The sequence below is a fragment of the Giraffa tippelskirchi genome, chromosome 8 (genome assembly GCF_054371585.1).
Source record: "Giraffa tippelskirchi isolate mGirTip1 chromosome 8, T2T-mGirTip1v1.2.pri, whole genome shotgun sequence".
Lineage (NCBI taxonomy): Eukaryota > Metazoa > Chordata > Mammalia > Artiodactyla > Giraffidae > Giraffa > Giraffa tippelskirchi.
Window position 1 is genome coordinate 116,544,993 of NC_137282.1, and position 16,985 is coordinate 116,561,977.

At 40.6% G+C, this 16,985-nt stretch overlaps 1 long non-coding RNA gene across 1 annotated transcript in view; it reads left to right on the forward strand.

The window, feature by feature from the left end:
- Positions 1-11,996, forward strand: part of LOC145517666 (uncharacterized) — a 70,721-nt gene extending 58,725 nt beyond the window's left edge. The window contains exon 3 of the long non-coding RNA XR_014062250.1: positions 11,798-11,996. This is a non-coding gene — a long non-coding RNA (uncharacterized LOC145517666). The remainder of the gene's footprint in view (positions 1-11,797) is intronic.
- Positions 11,997-16,985: the final 4,989 nt, after the last annotated feature.

The following is a 16,985-nucleotide window of genomic DNA, read 5'->3' on the forward strand; positions in this document are numbered from 1 at the left end:
AATGAAGAGATGGAGCTAAAGCAAAAACAACACCCAGCTGTGGATGTGACTGGAGATAGAAGCAGAGTCCAGTGCTGTAAAGAGCAATATTGCATAGGAACCTGGAATGTTAGGTCCATGAATCAATGCAAATTGGAAGTGGTCAAACAGGAGATGGTAAGAGTGAACGTTGACATTTTAGGAATCAGCAAACTAAAATGGACTGGAATGGGTAAATTTAACTCTGATGACCATTATATCTACTACTGTGGGCAAGAATCCCTTAGAAGAAATGGAGTAGCCATCATAGTCAACAAAAGAGTCTGAAATGCAATACTTGGATGCAATCTCAAAAACTACAGAATGATCTCTGCACGTTTCCAAGACAAACCATTCAATATCACAGTAATCCAAGTTTATGCCCCAACCAGTAACACCAAAGAGGCTGAAGTTGAATGGTTCTATGAAGACCTACAAGACCTTCTAGAACTAACACCCCAAAAAGATGTCCTTTTCATTATAGGGGACTGGAATGCAAAAGTAGGAAGTCAAGAAACACCTGGAATAACAGGCAAATTTGGCCTTGGAGTCCAGAATGAAGCAGGGCAAAGGCTAATAGAGTTTTGCCAAGTGAATGCACTGGTCATAGCAGACACCCTCTTCCAACAACACAAAAGACTCTACACATGGTTGCTTCTAGTTTTGACAATTATGAATAAAACTGCTGTAAATGTCTGTGTGCAAGTTTTTACATGGACAAAAGTTTTCATCTCCTTTGGGTAAATACCAAGGTGTGCCTAAGGCATTTTTTTTACATGAGGAGATACCCAGAGGCTAGCTTTTCCTGTTGGTTAATTTGGTGGCTCAGGGCTACAGTATCACGACTGGCCCACAAGCATTTTCTGCCCACTTTTGATAATGTGAGCCATCATGACCATGGAATAGCTGTAATGATTCCAGAGGTCACAGGACGAAATGAAGATATGCAGTGAGGAGAAGTAGAATGATTCCTCCTGCATACCTTTTATTAGGGAGTAAAACCTTCATAGAATCCCAGCAGATCTTGCTGAGGTCTTATGGACCAGAATTAGGGCACACAAAAATGCTGTAGCTGAGATAGAGGTTGAAAGTGAGTACCTGTTATTTGTAACCTCTTACAGAAGCAACAGTCACTACCAGCTACCTTCACCTGACAGGCCTTCTCAGTCTGAGCCTGTTTCCTCATCCGTTTCCTCCCTATGAAGCAGGGATAGTAACAAGTATTCTTGCAGAGGTTTTGCAACAGCTAAATGAGACAGGGGATAGAAGATGCCCAGCATGACGTGAGGCACTTACTCCACATTCTCTAAAAGCAGGCTTGCCTTCCTGTTATCTGGCTGGTTGTTTAAGGTGACTGTCTGCTTGACACAACAGGATGCTGCTCTTGGTTGACTGAGATGTATCTAGGACATCAGAACTCAAATCTCCTGCTCTAGCTCATGGATGATCCATTTACATGGCCCCTTTTTTGGAGCAATGGCGCTGGTGGTATATTATTTAGTCACAAAAACTGTGAGGAAGTCATTTTCACCTTCTTCCCTTCTTCTTCTTTTTTTTTTTTTTTCATTTTTTTTTTTTCATTTTTTTTTTTTTCACCTTCTTCTGAATGTGGGAATTGAAGCACTGAGAACGAAAGAGTTGGGACCCCAGTCTTCAAGGTGTTTATCAACATGGGTTGTAAGTCTAGAGCTGTGGGAACCATTCTTTCTTTGAGAATGAATCCATACATCCACAGAGATCTTGCCAGGAATAACATAGACACCCATTCTGTGCTAACAAAGCTTTCTTGCTCAAGTCTCAACCAGTGAATTTTCCTTGACGGTTCCTGGAAGAAATGTTTCTGCAGACAGTTGCAAATGTACTTCTCTATAGTTCAAGAAGATCATTATTTCCATCTCTGCATTTTGATATCCACTCCCAGCCTTTTCGCTCCACTCGAAGGACCAGCTTTAAATCCCTTTTGCTTCTGGTTAATTCACTAGCACGTTGGAAGCATTGAGGAGAAAAGGAGGCTGCCAGATCTGAGGCAACGTGTAATGCAGGATATGTGCTGAGATACAGCCCAGAGCAGCCCCGAGGACAGGCTTCTCAGCTTGTTTTGAGGGCCATCTGGGGGTATGGTGCCACAGCCTGGTGGGGCCATTGAGAGAATTTCTTTTCTGAAGAACCAGGGTAGCAGCCTTCTCTCTCCTTGATTTTGCCCCTTGTGTGATGCACACATCCCTCCTGGAATGGGTTGTTAAGTTCATATGCTTCTTTACCCGTAGTGTATCAGAATGCAAAGAATATTCAGATTGGTTAAGTGAGAGGTAAATTACCAATTTGCCTTGACTTCAAAGCATCACTCTGAATTTTGCAGGAGTTCCCTAAGGTACAGTTTCCTCTTCCTCCCTTTCCCATGATAGTGTAGCTTTGCCTTTTGGGAAATGTTGTCTTTCTCCTTCAACCATAGAAACTGTTGAAATGCAGCGTTTTCTCAAACCTGGGTAAAGGTATTAACATCTTAAAGAACTGTTTAGATGCAGTCTGTGAGTGTGTGTGTGTGTGTGTGTGTGTGATAGAGGGAAGGCAGTAAATATCTTCTTCTCTAGGACAATAAGAATTTCTCATTTATTTGCAAAAAGCTGAAGTCCTTAGAGTGAGCAGAAGCATTCTCTTGCCATTTTTTATGAAGCCCCCCCAAGTGCCTCTCCACAGTTGGGGCTTAAAAGACTGCTTCGCGTCTCTGGCTGTGCTTGGATGGGGACAAAGAGGGCAGGAGGTGGAGGGACCCAAGTTAGTGAAAAGCTTCCCGGGTCCACTTTGTGGAACTTGGAACCCAGCCAGCTGCCTATAGAATCTGCAGGAAGTGTTATGAGGAAGGAAGTTATTGACAGGTGAATATCTAACCAGTGTTAAGACTGGCAATTGGTATTCTCCTTGTACCTGGCATGGTGGGATTATTGGATGAGCTGTCATGTTCCTCTTTTCATATGATTAAAATGCAAACACTGTCACCCAAGAAGTCAAATCAAGAAGGAGTCTCAAAGCGTTTTTATCAACAGTGGAGACAAAACAACAAATACAAACAAAACATTTCCCATTCGTAGAACTATATGTAAAAACTACTGGAAAAGCAGGAAACATCCTGATGAGGTGCAAAGATTTTCCTTAGAACTGGGTTCTTGCCCTTACCCTGGTGCTCACCCAAAGATCATGGGCAGGTCACTTAACCTCTAACACCTAACAGGGTTAACTTTTCTGGTGGAATTACAGCATTGACTGCAGGAACTTCTTGTGCATGCTGGGGCAAGCTGGGATTGAAGAAGGATGGGAGCTAGGTGTTCACTAATGACTGAGCTTTTTATTTTATTTTGCGAATTGGAAGATCTTTTCTACTATTAACACTTGATACATTTGTACATGTATTTTTCTCTGTGTTGCATTTTAATCACAGAGTAGTCACTCTGAAGAAGCAGCTGATTTTGGAATTCTGGGCTTATGTGGCTCATTCTAAAGAATCTGAAAAGAAAATATGTGGGAGGGATGGAAGAGTCTGTAAAGAATTATTCTTCTTTACAAAATAGTCATTTTTGGAGGGAAAGATCAAACCTCAAATTTCTTTCAGTTCTTCTTCCAAGGAAGAAATCCTTCAAAGTTGAACATGAATTCAAAATTTCTATGCTTTTAAATAGGTGATAAGTGCCAAAAATTTAATCTAATTGTTTCTCAGACTCAACAAACGTGGTTCTCTGTATAGGAGGTAAACTTTGATGCTCAATAGATGGAGGCAGGTGGGGTTGGGCGTGGGCGATGATCAGGGTTCTGAAACTCTGATAGAGGGGGAAAGCTGTGCATTTCCCCTCTATCTGCCTCTGGCATCACTTCTCCCACCCCTGCCAACCTATTACAAAAGAATGCAGAGACCTTGCTATGAAATTATGATGACATCAACCCCATTGACTTCTAAGAGTTAGAAATTGGCTTTTTTAAAGTGTTTAGCCTAAATATATGATACAATCACAAAAGCTATACTTTAGCCTAGAACAAATCCAAATTACTTTGCTATTAATGACAGATAAAAACCATTTTTTCATCTCTTTTCTACAAAAAATAATGTGTTGTCTAGTTCAGAACTACAGTGTATGAATAATCCCCAAGATCAAAAATACTTCACTTCGAGTATTTGCTATTAAGAGCAATGCTCTATAAACATTTTTGCACTTGCATGTGTCTTCTGGTACAAGTGTGTGATAGGTTGGTTCATTGACGTAGAAGTAGTACATACATTTGTTCAAGATTACAAAATAGCGTCCAGTTGTTTTCCAAAGTGTTTATAATAATTTATACTAAGATAAACAGTTTAGGTTGCTCCGAATCCTCACTGTTACTTGTATTATCAGACCAATCAGTCTTTGTCAAATAGCCGTTTACATACTGAAGCAATAATATGGTGAAAAAAGTCACCAAAGATGACATCAGGTATACGTTTATATAAAGTTCTTTAAAAAGACAGAATGAAAGAGCATATTGCTTAGGAACACATACATAAAACATTTTCTATACAGTGAATGATCAGTCTAAAACCCATAATGGATACTTTGGGGAGGCTTGTTCTTCCTACCCCATAGAGGCAACTAATATCACATTTGGGGGATCATCTTCCTCCTTTATGATTTGATACCTTTACCATACTTGATATGCTATAGACAATATACAGGTTGTATCTTTTGTTTTTATCAACATAAATTGCATCATCTGTACATATTTTTCTGAAATTTCACAATTTTATTTTTGAAATCTGTCTATGTTGATGCATGTAGGGATAGATAATGCATTACCATTGTAGCATAATAGGAATTCCACAATGTAAATAGTCCATAATACAACTATACAATGTTTTATTTATCTGTTCTCCTACCAGTGGATATTTAGATATTTTTAATTTTCCACAATTATAAACAAGGCTGTAATGAACATCCTCGTAAAGGGTATTCCTGGCATGTTCTATATGCAGAGTACTTATATGCAGAATATATCATGTGGCATGCTGAGATGAATGAAGTACAAGGTGGAATCAAGATTTCTAGGAGAAATATCAACCTCAGATATGCAGATGAGACCACCCTTATGGCAGAAAGTGAAGAGGAACTAAAGAGCCTCTTGATGAAAGTGAAAGAGGAGAGTGAAAAAGCTGGCTTAAAACTAAACATTCAAAAAACAAAGATCATGGCATCTAGTTCCATCACTTCATGGCAAATAAATGGGGAAACAATGGAAACAGTGATAGATTTTACTTTCTTGGGCTCCAAAATCACTGCAGATGGTGACTGCAGCCATGAAATTAAAAAACTCTTGCTCCTTGGAAGAAAAACTATGACCAACCTAGACCACATATTAAAAAGCAGAGACATTACTGCCAACAAAGGTCTGTCTAGTCAAAGCTATGGTTTTTCCAGTAGTCATGTATGGATGTGAGAGCTGGATCATAAACAAAGCAGAGTGCCAAAGAATTGATGGTTTTGAACTGTGGTGTTGGAGAAGACTCTTGAGAGTCCCTTGGACTGCAAGGAGATCCAACCAGACAATCTTAAAGGAAATCAGTCCCGAATATTCATTGGAAGGACTGATGCTGAAGCTGAAACTCCAATACTTTGGCCACCTGAATGAGCCAAACTGAACTAGCATGTTCTGCTGATTAGACTTGTTACTTTACAGAAGTAATGGGTCATTGTGGCATCAACTTTAACATCACAGGCAACCAGCTACTTCTATGATCACACTGTGGTGTGCTGGGGTCAGCTTCTTTTATTTTGCAAAAGGGAAGTTGTTAAAGTTTCATGAATTTTGTGAGGCAGTTTTTAAAAAGCAATCATTATAAAAAGTAAAAATTCTATAAATTTACAATAAAATAAAATTACCTTTTAGTATAATAAATACTCAAAACTCATCCCTCCCTAATAATTTTACTGCACTTTCTGATTCTCAATGCTATTGAGATAATCTATGTTTATTATTTCTGTGTGGTGGAAATACTGTATGATGGTGCCTGACTGTACATCTTTTCTCAACTTTGCACTTTGCATTGTACTGTTCGCTTGAGATGAGCCACAGAGGGAATATTTGCACTATAGAAATCAGCAATGCTACAAAATCAAGGCATGATTTATTGTTTTGTTGACTGTGTAGACCAAGAGTTGGCAAACTCTTTCTATGAAGACACAGATAGTAAATATTTTAGGCTTTGTTACTGTTGCTTCTCTTCTTCCTTCTCTCCTTTCTCCCCCTCCTCCACTTCCTGACTTCCTCCTCCTCTTCTCCCTCCTTCTCCTCCTCTTTCTTCCTTATAATCCTTTAAAAATGGGGTGGGGGGGGAAGCAATGAGCCAATGAACTTTACAAAAATAGGATCCCATGGACTGTAGTTTGCTAACCCCTGTTCTAGTTGTAAGAAAATGATAGAGAAAAGTCGGTAATGTGGGTTTAACTTGTGTGTTGTTTATGCGCTCTTTTTGCATTGTGAATAGCTGAGGAAAATTGATGAAATATTCTTTCAGTGTTTGAAAACTATTATCTGATTTAACAAAGAAGTTACTCATCCTTTACAGACAAATGAAGTTTTGACATATGTTCTTATTATTTATTTCAGTTTCATCTTACTCATTAATGTAAGTGAAAATATCAAACAACATTCATCAGAGACTACACCTGGAAATCTCATTGTTAAACATTCATCAGCACCACTGGATCACACTCATTGAATTATGAAGAAAAGAAACACTCATTCATCTAATTCAGATGCCTTATTACACTTAATTTCATCTTTTCTCTTACACATATACACCCCACCCTACTCGTATAGTTGATGCACTTCTTTTGTCTTATGTATGGTCTTCCAACTTGCACTTCAAAGTATATTTAAATTATGAGTATTATTAGTATTATGAATATTATCATCACCACTTTACATTTTGACTCCCCACCAGTCTGTGAGCTACTCTAGGACAGGGACCCTGTTTCACTTATTCTCTCTGTGCTTCAGTGTTCTTGTCTGAGAAATAAGCTTAGTAATAACCACCTCCCAGTGTTGCTATGAGGATTAAATGAGATAATATATGTAAAACGCTTAAAGTGATGCTTGACCTACTGTAATAAAAACTTAATAACTCTTAGCTATGATAACTATTGTTCATATTGGTGTTATTAGTTTTATCCTCATTATCCACAACATCATGGCAGCCTCAAACCCCAGAATATTTCCCAGCCTGTGGCGGGAACAATGCAAATGTAAAATTCATGAATGGGACCTGTTTTTAGAAATCAAAAAATTCAAACTATTAAATTTGTTCCTAATGTACTTAGGACAAGATGCTAGATGCTATGGTAATATTAAGATGTGTAAGACATAAATGTAATTCCCTTCTTTAAAAAGTTGACAGTCTAACTGGGGAGACTGACCACCCTAAACAGTACATGGAAAGTGCCAATAGAATGGAACAAGTTGAGTTCCATGAGGGTAAGAAGAGGTCAGGGAACCCACTACTTTTTGCAATAATCAGGCAAGGCTTAGGGGTGAAGTGGATCATGGACTGAGCTGTTTCAGAGGGGCAGAATTTCCTTTTTTGTGGGCTCCCTAATGCCGCAAATGAATGTAGATCCTTTAAAAAAGAATATCCCTGCTTCTGTTTTAAAAATCACTTTCTTGTCTCTATGAAATATCCTCAGTCTCTCTCTTATGTCGCTAAAGAAGCATTTCACATCTGGAACAATAAAAGCAAACTCTTTTGTATGAACAGCTCTCTGCATCTTTGCAGACACGGATGGTATCCATACCTAAAAGCATTTGTACATTCCTAACCACCAAAAACAGTATTCCCACGTCCCATGAATTGCTGCAGCAAGCCACTGCAGGAACATTCCTCTTTTGTGTTAAAATTCTCAGAATCTGACAGGACATCTGCTGCGAGAGGGCCTGACCTCCATCTTAATGGGGGCCTCATCATATAAAGGCATCCTACGGTGAGCCAGGCTCCCTCTGAAATGACCTTACCCGGCTCCACGGGCCTTTTCTGTCCATGTATGTTATGTTTCTGATCTCCTAGGTGTTGTAGGGCTCTTATTATAAGCTTAGAAAGGGTCTGAAGAGGAAGCATGATGCCAGGAGTGATCTTAGAACATTCGTTAGCCTGCCAAAACAGGCTGCATGTTCTGCCAGCTAGGATTCTAGTACTGCAAAGTCAAGCTGGTATCACGCAGTATCATTGTCTTTTCATATTAGGTTTTCTGAGGGGGTAATCAAATTCACTCTTCTCTCCTCTGAGTTATAAGTCTTTCAAGAAATAGATATCCAAGTTATATAGAGCTCAAAATATCCAAATCATAATTGGTCAAAATATAGACTGATGTGACCTGACAGTGTCTAGTGAGTGTTCTGTTTTTTTACCCCCAAGTCTAGACCTTGGGATGAACTTGGAGAAAGTGGATCTGCCCAGCAGACACCCCACCAACCAGTCACATGGATGGACAGAGCCATCCTCACATCCTGCTGAGGTCAGGGGACCAAAAGAGAAGCGTGGAGAATGAGCCCAAGCAAACAGACTTCAAATCTTTACCCTTCACCATAGCAGTTGGTAGACACTTGATGCTGGAGTCTGATCACCCCATCAAGCAGATGAATCACTTCTCCTCCCGGGGAGAACCAGAAGGAAGTAGAGAGGATGGCAGAAGTCTTCCACTCCTCCCCCACAGCCAGTACTTCTAAGAAGGGGATACTCCTATTTGAGAAGCAAGGTTTTGGGAAGAGGAAAAGGTAGCTTCACCGTCTGACACACAGAGAGGACTACCTCACTCACCAAATAAACTGGTCATCAGTCAGGCGCAACTACATACTATGGAGAGTTGTCAGTGGCTTAGAACGCTCGGTCTTCGTCCCTCCCCTCCTCTCCCACGTCCCCTTTTTTCTTTCTTTTTTCTTTCCTCCCCGTGCTTCATCGTTTTCCCCCTTTCCTTTTTCCTTTCTATTTTTCTTTCAGGAAGTATTTATTGAGTGCTTAGTGTATGCTAGTGATAGAATGATGAATAAGACCAAAATAACCCTTACTTTCAAGAAACTTACATTCTGGGAAGCAAGACTGTTACAATAATAAGTACTTAAACAAATAGTAATTATAAGTCATAGTAAATGTAATATAAAGGAATCAAATAAATATTTGATATAAAGAATAATGGGAGGCATTTAGGCATTTATTTAGATCTCTTATTAGGTCTCTATGGAAAGGTGTTCTTGGAGACATGCATTTCAACTGAGTCCTGAAGGGTAAGAAGAAAACATGGGAGAAAAGGGTGGTGCAGACCTTTTCCTATGACTTTATAGGACTGGCCCTTGTGGAGGCCAGAGAGAGCTGCCTGAACCAAAGAACTGGCCTGTGGTTTTCCTCTCTACAGTTGACAGTGGCTTCCTGGAGTGTTGTGTTGGCAAGGATTTTAAGATTCTTTTTTTTGTTTGTTTGTTTGTTTTCTTAAGGGCTCAGTAGTAAGGAGACCCATGGAAAACTGGTTGTATCTATCATGGGAGTGGGAGGGGCCCCTGGGCCACATTTATTCCTATTCTAGAGGATTTTTCTTGTGATCTAATGTCTAAGACATGAGCTGGGAAGACTATGGGACGATGTCTTCCACATTACTTCCCTTAAAATCAACTTACTCCATTCCAAGCCTTTCACAGCAGAAGTTTTGATAATTTGTTCAGAAACCATTATAGCCAGTGAGCTGCAAGGTGGAAGGTACCTGACCCCACCTTAATTTATCTTTTCAAAATTATTCTGCAGCTCTCCTATGTGTCACTTGCAGCAGTCAAATTCCTAGAGAGAAGAAAGATGAGGAGTTGACCCCCTGATCCTGTTTTCCCATTTTAGAATTTTCTTGGAACTCTACCATACAGAAAATTAGATGGACTGTTTCTGTGAGGCTGGAAGATAGCAAGAATTGATTTGGAGTTGCAGAACTACTGCCTCTTAAATGAGATTTGTCTTATTTAATAAATATCCACAAAACCTCAACTCACATGGAATATGTGTAAACCCACTCACAAGCCATTTGGATTTGTGTTACTTCAAGTATGATACGCCTGCCAATGGTGGTGCGTGAGAAAATGTTAAGTGCTATGCACGCGTGTGTGCTTAGTCACTGAGTCGTGTCCAACTCTCTGTGACCCCGTGGACTGAAGCCCACCAGGCAGGGTGGTATGAGGACTTTTTAATCATAATAATAGTTTTAATGTATAGTAGAGAAGCATTGGTTTATTATTTATATAAGAGATCAAGTTACCTTTTACAATAAATCTGTTTTGCTAAGCCAGGTTGATTTTTAAATATTAAGGGGTTAATCGTATAGATGGTATATGAGTATAGCAAAGGTATGTGATGATACATACACAAATAGTCAAAATTTGGGAAACACTGATTTAGAGTTTGTTATAGGTTCAGTTATGTTCCCCCTCGAATTTACCCTGAAGTCTTAAACTCTAGTACCTCAGAATGTAACCCTATTTGGAGATAGGGTCTTTTATTAAGTGTGGCTCCTAATCCAAAATGACTGGTGTCTTTATAAAATGGGACCATTTGGACACAGAGACATGCATGCATGGTGAAAAGATGATGTGAAGAGACATAGAAGACACCATCTACTAACAAGAAGAGAGACCTGAAACAGATCCTTCCCTCACAGCCCCCAGAAAAAATCAGCCTTACCCAGATAATACCTTGAACTTCTAGCCTCCAGAACTATAACTAATATTGTTTAAGCCATACAGTCTATGGTACTTTGTTACAGTAGCCCTCACTAACTAATACAGGGTTTATTTTCATACTGTTGTTGTTCTGTCCCTAATTCGTGTTTGACTCTTTCTGACTCCATGGACTGCAGCATGCCAGGCTCCTCTGTCCTCCACTATCTCTTGGAATTGGCTCAGATTCTTGTCCATTGAGCGGGTGATGCTATCTAACCATCTTATCCTCTGTTGCCCCCTTCTTTTTTTGCCTTCAGTCTTTCCCAGCATTATTATTTTCATATGCCTGAAGCTAATTGCCTCCTGGACAGTTGTTGACATTTTAAAAATATGTGCTTCTAAAGGGTAGAAACCTATAAGTGCCTATGATGCCCTCTGGCAGATGCAGAAGTGGATTATTAAATTCTATTTTCACAGACTTTGTTAAGTGTGAGGAAATGGTAAGATATTTATCAATATTCATGTCATTTAGTGGGAACAGCACTGGTCTTAGTGTCCAAAGACTGAGGCTCAAGGTCTTATTCAGCCACAGACTGAGGGATTTGAAACAAGTTCCTTCACTAGTGGGATCCTGTGGTCCTCATTCAGTTTTCCCATTTCCTCACTTCAAGACTCCGTGTTTAGAAAGTATATGTCTCTAAAAGTTCCAAAATGTCAATCATCTCCACAGCTGGAGCCAGCGAGAGTCAGGGCAGGGCTCTTGGGACATGTGAAGAAGTTTGACTAGCTGTCTAGACAGACAACTTCAATGTTTAAACTTGACTGAACATCTGTTAATCATCTAAGGTGCTCCTGATGCTACTCCAGCCTGGAGGTGGTCACCTGGGTCCTGGCCACCAAAGTCTTTGTGTGATCATGGCAACTCAGGGGCTACAAGATAGTGAATCAGTGTGAACAGTAAAGAGTTTGTATGTCGCTTACCTAGAATCCAAGTCCTGAATGGTACTGGGAATTCAGTCAGGGTACTAGCTCTTTTCTACCACAAATAATACTAAATTTTCCTTCTAACTGGCAGGAGTCCAGAACCAAAACCCCTCATCGCCAACTGTTTAGTCTGGATATAAGAAAGTGGATAAATTTTCTTCTCAAAGAGTAAGTTATCTAAATTGGAAAAAGCATTTCTTCTTTTAGTCTTTATTCCAATAGAGGCCTCTTCTCCAGCCCCTCTCAACCAAGTAAATGCGCTTATTCTAATATTAAAGTTTGTCTCCTAGTATGTGGTTGTTCTCTCTCTCTTGCATTTTGGGGAACTTGGAGTGAAAATAAGAAAAGAATTTGAAAATCAATCAAATGGAATAAAATTAATCAAAGCAAATCATATCAATCAAATAAGGGCAGTGTGTAGTGTGCTGCCTTGCTGGCCCTGTCTTGGGGAATAAGAATCAGACCGAGACTTCAGCTGGGGTAGTTTAGGTTAGCTTCCATCTTCCTATACAGTGATGATTCCTGAAGTAGCAGGGGAAATCCATTGCTGTCCCTCCGCTATGCATTTAGCTTGCTTCAAATGACGGGGAAAATGATCTGGGGAGGATGAAGAGGGTACTAATGTTTCTTCCAGTCTCTTCTCCAATACCATAGTGTCAGCACCAATAGTAAATATTCTCTGAGACACTGTGCTAGGCTTTGGGGATCCACCAATTAGCAAATGCAGTCATGGCCCCTGGCCTCTTGGAACCTACCATCTAGTGATAGGAGGAGACCATAACGTTTTCAGAGCACTAGGTGTGCTAGTAACTTACATGGATTATCACATTAAATGCTCCCAACAACCCTGTTCTCGCTATTATGATATCAGTTCTGCTCTTTGAAAACCTGAGGGCATATATGGTTTAGCTCTGTCTACAGTCTGGTGATGGTGGCATTTGATTTCGGCACTAGGGTGGATAGGCACTGTCCATTCTGCTCTCCCACTTCCAAGTGCAGCCCCATAGACAAAGTTATAGCTCTTACCCCCAGTCTGTTTACTTGTGTATTGGTGCTCTGGGAACCAGAACACATCCCTGGCTGGTCTTTGGTTTACTGACCCATATCTCGGTATCTCCTGAGACCCCGGAGTTCAGTTTGCCATTCTTATTTTTAATTTAGCTCTCTTTCTCCCAAAGCTTAATTGCAGAATGTTGCTTCAGTTCTGCCATCCACTTTTCTCCCATCTCTCTTCTAATCCCTTCAATCTCTCATTTCCACACTAACAGTTTGATGAGGAGGTTATGCCTGATCCTGGGCTGGGTTTTCTTCCAGATTTTGGTTCTGTATTTGAGGTTTTGGGATGCAAATTATGCTTTTTTTTCCAAGCAGTGGCAAACAGATACAAGGAACTTGAGGAAGATCAAATTCCAGGATCAGTTTATGAACCCCCAGTTTGGCCCCACTGAATCTGCTGGAATATACAGACTGACCTTGATGTTATAATGGGGCATCATGCTCCTTCCTCTTCCCCACACCCCAAGTTTAAACTCTGGGGTCTGTTTAGCCAGCCGGTTACCTGGAGGGCTGTAGATGGTAACTGGCAGACAGAATGTCTGCATCTCTAGGTTTTCCCTTGGAGGCAGAGCTGCAGCCTGACATGATATGCTTTCTGCCTGAGAGCAGGAGCACAAAGTGCAGCTCTGCCTACTTGCTGGCAGGTGGGCTGCAGTGAGAGTTGGTGGCGCCTGCATTCCACCTTTATAGCAGAGTATTTCCATGCACTAGGAGAAGGCAATGGCACCCCACTCCAGTACTCTTGCCTGGAGGATCCCATGGACGGAGGAGCCTAGTAGGCTACAGTCCATGGGGTTGCTAAGAGTCGGACACGACTGAGCAACTTCATTTTCACTTTTCCCTTTCTTGCACTGGAGAAGGAAATGGCAACCCACTCCAGTATTCTTGCCTGGAGAATCCTAGGGACGGCGGAGCCTGGTGGGCTGCCGTCTATAGGATCGCACAGAGTTGGACACGACTGAAGAGACTTAGCAGCAGCAGCAGCAGCAGACCCAGGATATGGCCTTCCTGGGAACTCACTGGACAGGGAGGTGATGATCACAGGAGTTGGTGGAGAGAAGAACAGAATTGGTGGAAGGTCCCCCCTTTTCTGGAAGAGTGAAGGTAAGAGGAATAAACACTTCCTTCAGACGTCTGACATACGATTTCTCCAGGTAGTAGACTGTGGAACTCTTCTTTCTGGGTAGAAAGAAAGAGCCAGAGAAACACTTATACTGGAAGAGTCAAACTCTTTCATGTTGCATATGATAGAACCGGGCACCTGGGTGACTTGCCCAGGGGTACACATCTGCTCAGGAGCTGTATTAGGGAACCCAGGAGTCCTAACTCCCAGCCTAGCATCCCTCTGTTCATTGATTGAGGCTGGAATTTGGAAGCTTCTCCTTGAGAACACCCGCATGCCCACAAACAGTTTTTGGCTTACTCTCAACAGCTTCATATAATAGTTGAGGTCTCTTTGTTCAAGAGCTTTGATCAAGTGGCCTTAGGCAGTACATGGCTTATCCCATTCCCAATTCAGTTGGCTTTGTTGATTGTCACCCTCTTGCCAGCAGCAACTGTTCTATACCAGGAACCCTAAGGGCAAGCTTAGAAAATCACAGAATGATTCTAGTAGGTGCCCCATCTCTTTGAATCAGTTGGGACCAGGGAGAGATGTTTCCTAATCTGTCTTCCTTATCCTCACAACTTTGGGGAATTTTTAATTTGAATTTATACTTATTATACAAATAATAATATGAGAACTATAAAAAAAAAGGATGTTCTTTCATCCAGAGAGGAAAATGGGTGGAGCACAGGCCTTGGAGTGAAAGAGGCCTGGATACAGATTCCAGCTCTGGCACTATTGACTTGAAACTAAACTACTTACTTAATAACTCTTAACCACCATTCCCACATCTGTGTGCTGCGCTGTGCTTAGTCATTCATTTTTGTCCAACTCTTTGTGACCCCATGGACTGCAGCCCATCAAGCTCTTCTGTACCTGGGGATTCTCCAGGAAAGAATATTGGAATGGGTTGCCATGCCCTCTGCCAGGGGATCTTCCCAACCTAGGGATCAAACGCAGGTCTCCCACAATGCAGGTGGATTCTTTACTGACTGAGCCACCAGGGAAGCCCAAAAATGCTGGAGTGGGTAGCCTATCCCTTCTCCAGGGGAACTGCGTGACCCAGGAATTGAACTGGGGTATTCTGATTACAGGAGTATTCTTTATCAGATGAGCTACCAGGGAAACTCTTCCCCATCTACAGATGGGAATAATAAAAGCTTCCTCTGTGTTTGTTAAAATAATAATATAGATAAGGTCTTGCATATGTAAGTTTAATAAATTTTAGTTCTCTTCCACTCTCCTTCCTCAGTATAACCATTTTTAATTTGTTGTGCTTCTTTCAAGTTCTTATCCAAATGCAGGTATATTTTCACATACAGTAGATGTAATTTTGCATGCGTGCTTAGTCACTCAGTCATGTCTGACTCTTTGCGACGCTTTGGATTGTAGCCTACCAAGCTCCCCTGTCCATGGGATTTTCCGGGCAAGAATATTGGAGTGGGTTGCCATTTCCTCCTCCAGGGGATCTTCCCTACCCAGGGATTGAACCTGCATCTCCTGTGTTTCTGCACTGCAGGCAGATTCCATACCTACTGAGCCACCTGGGCTTTATACATTTTTTAGCTGTTATACCATCATCTGTCTTTCTCTGTCAGTCTTAGTTTGGATCACGTGAAAGTGCTGGTATTCAACTATTTTGAGTTAGAGCAATTTCACACATCCCATGTAATATGGAGTTTTCAGAATCATCATTGTAGAAGAATGAATAATACTCTATTGAGTCAATATGCCGTGATTTATATAAGGATACCCATTGTTGGCTATTTTGATTATTTTTCATATTTTCCTATTAAAAACAGTTTTATAAGACTTCCCTGGTGGCACAGTGAATAAGAGTCTGCCTTCCAGTGCAGGGGACACAAGTTCGATAGCTGATCCGGGAAGATTCCACATGTCACCCGTGGGGCAACAAAGCCCATGCACCTCAGCCACTGAGCCAGTGTGCTGCAACTGCCGAGTCCATGTGCTGCAGTTACTGAAGCCCATGCCTCAGTAAGAGAAGCCACCACAATGAGAAGCCCATGCACCCCAACAAGGAGTAGCCCCTACTCGCTGCAACTAGAGAAGGCCTGCGCAAGACAACAAAGACCCAGTGCAACCAAAAATAAATACATAAATCTTAAAAAACAGTTTTATAATGAAAATCTTCATATGTATAGATGAGTTTTCTTCTTTGAATAATTTTCTTGGGATAAATTTCCAGAGATAACTCCAATTTTATTTTGAGGCCCAGTGAACTGTATTAATTTTGCCCATAGTCATCACTTCTATAATCTGTTCCTTAGGTCTGGTTAGGATTGAAAACTGTTGGCAGAACCAACTCAGAAAACAATGAGAATTCTTGAAACCGGCACCTGGTATTTGTCAGGGCTGAGGGAGAAGGGCAAAGAACAAAGATATAGCAGGAATTCTTCTCTGGAGGCCTGGTCAATCTCAGCAAGAAATTAAAAAAAAAAAAAAAAAAAAGACCTTTCATTCATTTTGAGCTGTCAAGGAAGTCAGAAAAAAAATGCACAAAAAGGAGAACGTTGAAAACCATTTCAGTGTCCATCAGTAGAAGGACATAAGCAGTTAAAAATAAACTAAATCTGTATAAAGTGATATGAAAAATTCTCAAAAAGAGTTAATGAAGAAGAACAAAGTGTAATGCAATATAGTATACCATTTATGTCAAGTTGAAAATCATGCATGACAGTGTTTTGCACTTTCGTGGGTACTAACATATACATTTAAAACTATTAAAAATGAGCTGGAAATGCACATTAAAAATCATGATTTTGACTATGGAAAGTAGCAAAAGAGATAATTTTAATTATACCGATAACTTTTTTTAATTAAAAAAAACAGAGAAGAAAATATAGCAAAAAGTTAACAATAATGAATTTTGGGATGCGGACACCTAAATGTTTGTTTCATTATTCTTGTTTTTTTTCTGTATTTGTTTAATTTCTCATATCATCACCGTCATTATCATCGATAGCAAAAGATGTAAATATGAGAAGTGGCAGTGTCAGGGGTGATGGATTGGAGGAAGGGCCACCCAAGTGAAAACCGTCGGCTCTTCGAGGTGGTCATGGATCAGCAGATTAGTGCAGACTGTCTCCTTGTTTCCCTT